This window comes from Camelina sativa, chromosome 4 (assembly GCF_030686135.1).
Source record: "Camelina sativa cultivar CO46 ecotype springtype chromosome 4, ASM3068613v1".
Taxonomy (NCBI): Eukaryota; Viridiplantae; Streptophyta; class Magnoliopsida; order Brassicales; family Brassicaceae; genus Camelina; species Camelina sativa.
In genome coordinates, this window is record NC_141883.1 from 13,464,389 (window position 1) to 13,470,076 (window position 5,688).

Below are 5,688 nucleotides of genomic sequence, written 5' to 3' on the forward strand. Positions count from 1 at the left end.
GTATTATGATATGTCAGATTCTTATTGGTTAAAATAAGAAGATGTGAACCTCTTAATGATATGTCAGATTCTTATTGGTTAAAATAAGAAGATGCGAACAAAGAGGTTCACAAGTGAACCCAAGAATTGTTATTTGGAAAAAGGAAACCGTGGTAACCTTCGATTCGTTGAGTAATAAAGTGTCGTGAACATACTACGTATCAGATCTGATTATAATGCATGTTTACTTGTGCAAGTTTAATAGTTAGTGTCGTCGTTGCGTGCTTATAGGTCGAGTAACAAAGTTGTTAAGGCATTAGAGAAACGATTCTCCACATTTGAAGAATCCATTGAAATGAAAATGTCCAATGCTTTTAATCTCTGAATTTATATCGGTTTTACTTGCTTTTATTAACATTTTCATCATCATTAGAAAAATCCAGAAAACAACCATCATCATATATTCGTTATAATTAGATTGTGTTCTATGAATTTATTAGTGTAACTTTAGTATCTTTCTATGAAATTACATTTTAAATATTATACACTAAAAATAGGGCTATGTTTCAAATTTTAAAACTGAGATTTGATTTTAAAGTTATATTCAAAATATAACGCTATTTTAAAATTTTTAGAGATACTGTAATAAATTTTAAAATAAACTTATTATTGTGGTATTTGCGATAATTGCCTTACATATATTTCTTTACTTACGTGTTATACGTTTTAGGATTTCAAAGAGGTTGATGGATTACTACTGTTAGATTATGATTCAAACAATTAGGTATTTCATCTAAACAATTCCCAATGTAAAAACTTGATAGGTTGTTTAACGGATAGATAATGTTCTTATAAACACCAGTAAAAACTCAGATAATTTAATTGTTCTTCGTTTATTGATGTTAAGATATCTTGTGAGCATATCGAACTTGAACAGTTACGTGTATTTAATAAATTTAATAATTGTTTAGTGTTTTAAAGTTTTAGATCTTGCCAAATGATACCATTTGATTCCCCAATCCTAAATGATTCCCTAATCAATTATTCGTTTCAGTGCTAAATGATTCCCTAATCTTCCAATTGATACTCTGCGAATTATTTGTAATGGTTGGCATGTTTTTTATTCACCATTTTAATTGTTAAAATATATATATACTTTTTGTCAACAATTGTTAAAAGTAATTAACTTAGATAAAACAAAAATGTATGTTTACCAATAAATTATGATATTGGACTTAGTGAATTAATATATAACTATAAAACGAGTCACATCGTCAAATATAATATCTTAACTAAGGGTCTCAATGGTGACGACGATCAGGAATGGATAAATCTGTCTGCAAACTAGACCGCTCTGTTTTCAATGTGGTCTAACTCTATTTGTAAGGAAAAGCGGTTCATAATTGATCCGCTTCAACCACTGTAATCATTTACACCACTGCAGACTACACAAAATAAATGATAAATAAAAAACGGTTTAATTCGCAGATGAATTTGTCCATTCTAACCGCTGTAATCATTCACACCCTAAAAAATCTTGTCCTCACGTGAAACAATCATGATTCATAATCAACCATGATTTATACATTACTATATATTAATTTAATTAAAGGTATAAAAAATATAAAACGTGTTGGGCATGCAAACTCTGGACATCAACTCTCTTCTATATTTGTTGGAAATATTAATAACTAATATTTGAGTATTTATAATCATATAGTAATTATCTTTCATTCGATGTCAATATTTTCAACATAATATATCTTATAAATTAATTATAAAAAAGATTCATTGTAATTTCTACTTCAACAACATTGATGTTGATGTGACAACTCTATAGAAAATTTATCAAAATTATAGAAATTTATTAGAAATATCCATTTTAAGATAATCATTTTCAAAAATATCTCTTTTTAAACATTTTTTTTTGCCATATTTTAAAGGTGGGAATATAAATAATTGGAGCAAGTTTTATATATAAAATAAATATTACTTTATTCTTTTTATATAAACAGAAACAAATATAGAAATGGGTTGGATATACAATGAATTGTGAATTTGGCAAAAACAATGAGTAATATTGCTAAATCTGAGGAATTGCTCAATATAGTTGAATTTGGCTGATTTTCTTATCTTGTAATTATATAATCATGCATTTCTTTAATATCATCAGCTCTCATAAGTAGAATAAGATTGCTCAATTTACATAAAAGATTTTTATCAAAAATGTTTGGCCCACAGAAAAACAAAGGTTTTAAAACTGGCTGGTTAAGTCAATTTCCGCTATATCTATTTTGAATCCCTCAACTAAATTATTACCAAAAACTCCCTCAGATAATAATTTGTAACTAAAAAAAAACTAAAGTCTAAAGTCCCTAAATAGTTAATGGAAAAAACTTATCAAATATGGACCGATATATTTTGAACTCTTTAAATAAATATTTATTAACAAATAAAAAATACCATCAAAACCCTAAATGATGGTCTTCAAATCAATATTAATATATTTGGTTTATTAAAGAAAACATGTATATTTTTCAAAGACATAAGAGAATGCTATATTTTCTAATAATCATTCGATACAACTACATTTTATTATATAAAGTTTGGTTTCAAAGTTATTCATTAACAAGATTGTGACATGTGAAAATTTGTAAAACTACCACCTCTCAGTAGGTCCTATATCCAATTTTGTCCACTTTTTTTAATGGGTCTCACGTTTTCTCACTATGTCCATAGCCCATCCATATTCGGCGGTCGGTTTGCTACATCTGGGAGGCTTTGAAGACTTGTTATCATCCCTACAAATCACCACATGATCGTATTTTGTCTTCACTCACACAGTTCCGACAGTCATTTCCCGGAAGGTCTCCCATCCTGAGATTACTCCAGCATAAGCACGCTTAACTGTAGAGTTCTCTCAAGACCTTTGACCGAAAAGATAAGTACACTCTGGTGACATATGTGGTCAAATCAATTTTTTTAAACCTCTCAGCAAGTCTCTAATACCAGGGTGTGTATTTATTGATGACCAGAAGTTTTAATGCCTTCTATACCAATTCTGTTATGGTTGGGATTTGGTGATTTTTTTAAAAGGATCTAAAAGATCCACAAGTTAGTATGAAAACATTGTATTATTGATTATATCAATGTGCAAAACTTTAAATTTATTTTAGTTTAAGAACCCAAAAATTATGATTATGTGAGTAAATACTAAATACTAATTCTTCCCATCACAAAATATTATCAACATTTTGAATGGTATCAGAGTCTTAACCATAATCAGCTCTATGCAAAGTTAATTCTGCTAATTTATGCCCAAACATACTGAGATCATTAGTTAGAAGATTTATCATCTCGAAGAGACAGTATTAAGGATTGCAATATTCCACATACGAAAGAGAAAAGGGATCATGACTAGTATATAAATTATATAGCTGATCAATCCATTTATTACTAATTGATTTTGACTTTAAAGCTGGAAACTCATGTTCTTCATGGTATTAGAGCAGGTTTTCTCTTCAGTTTTGATTTAACAATCAAACCAATTTCCTGTTAATTTCTTTAAACCATTTAGCGTTTTTTTTTTTGTTAAATCAAGTGCTTCCAAATTCATCATAAACCTTTAAATATAAGCCATTAAACTACTTTTTATTTACGTATATCATTAGTGGTTTTTTAAAAAAAATTGTTTTTTTTTCAAGCTAAAAAGCTTTTGTTTTCAAGTTTTTATTTTAATTGATCTTCTATAATTAAAAAGAAAAAACAAAACAACTCCCCATCATCTTATATTGTTTGCAAAGTCACGATTCTTGCTCAGCCGGTTCCACCAATTCAGTGGGCAAGAGTCCAGTTTCACATTTTATTTAGTAAAATGGTTTGCTAAACAAAGATAGAACTATATTTTTCTATATCAAGTTCATATTATAATATTTATTATATTGATATATAAAAATTTAGTTCTATCTTTGTTTAGCAAACAATTTTACTATAAACATATATATGTAACCCAAAAGCTTATGGTTATGAGAATAGATACTATTTTTTCCCATTACAAACTCTCTCATCAACATTCTACCGTTTTATCATAAATTCTAGTCAGATTTTTATTCTGGTTTTGTTTCGTGGACAAAACTTTAACTTCTTGAAATCGGATTTTCTATGATTTGTGATTTTATCTCTTTCATTTGTTTTGTTCTTGTTGGAACTTTTTTATGGTGTTATCTCGATTCGTTCCACCGCCAACCACAATTATTTAAATGTTGTAAATTAATATAAATATTTTCATGACAGCTATTCGTGTGCTAAGATTGCTGAAGTTGCATATTATTTAATTAATTAACGTTTTTTTTATGACATTGTTTCGTTATATAATAATCATTTTAAATTTATTAATGCATCTCTCCAATAATTGGAGTATTTGATCATATTTGACCCAAAATCTATTATCAAATAAAATACTTACGAGAATTTGATGTTTCTTAAGCATATTATTAGCCCGACTGATAACATAAAGTTATACAACTTTTTTGGCAGACTGTAATAGCCAGGCTACAAAAGAGTGTGCAAAACTGTAAAAAACAATAGTATACGAAAGGTGTAAAATTTTTTGAAAGTAAAGTTTTTTAGTAATATTGTTCTGACCAGACTCTTTAGCAAAGCGAAGAACGCACTTTAACAAGAAGATAAAAGCAAAATTTTCGGATCACATGGTTGTTACCACTTTGCAGAAGCAATATATAATATCTTGTATTCAGTCGGATCTGTATAAATATAAGTTATTATTAATCAATAAAGCAAGCTAATAAATATCAAGTTATTATTAATCAATAAAGCAAACTAGTTTGATATCTAATTCTACACTCGATATCTGCAACTGTCATTTCAACACCGTAGTTTCTTCGGTTTTTTTACAAGTCAATGTGAGACTGTTCATTCCAACAGTCGGACATTATATTGATAGATAGAGATTTTGTTCTATTATTTTAGAAAACCATTTTACTATATCAATATGTGTAACCCAAAAGCTTATGATTATGAGAATAGATACTAGTAAATTTTTCCCATCGCAAACTCTCATCAACATTCTACAAATTTTTCTCGTCGAGTCAGTTTTATATGCTGGTTTTGTTAGTTAGGTTTGGACGTGGGATACTTTGAATCTTTGATTACGGTTCGTGGACAAATTTTTAACTTCTTGAAATCGGATATGCTATGATGATTGTGATCTTATTTCTTTTATTTTTTTGTTATTGTTGGAAATTTTTATGATGTTATCTCGATTTGTTCCCCACCAACCACAATTATTTAAATGTTATATATTATTATAAATATTTGTTATGATAGCTATTGTTTCTGTTAAGGTTTTATGGCCGGTTGATTTTTTCTTAGATTAAGGTTGTTATCCTCTTTCGTTTTTGTTATCAAATGCTCTATTATGTATGTTATTTTAGTTTCTTTGTTAGTTTCCGGGGAAATCTTGTTTTCCTTCGACCTTTGATTCCGGGAACATTCTTGTAGTTCGCCGGCTTAAGTCTCCCCTCTTTTGGGCGTAGTATTCCAATCTGTATTCTACCTTGATTGGAACCAAGTGTTTTAATAATAATACCAGTTGACAAAAAAAAACGTAACACTTTTTTTTTGTCACAAGAGTCTCTTTTTATTTCATCCAAGGTTCATTCATACAAAGACGGATACTTAAACCCGCTA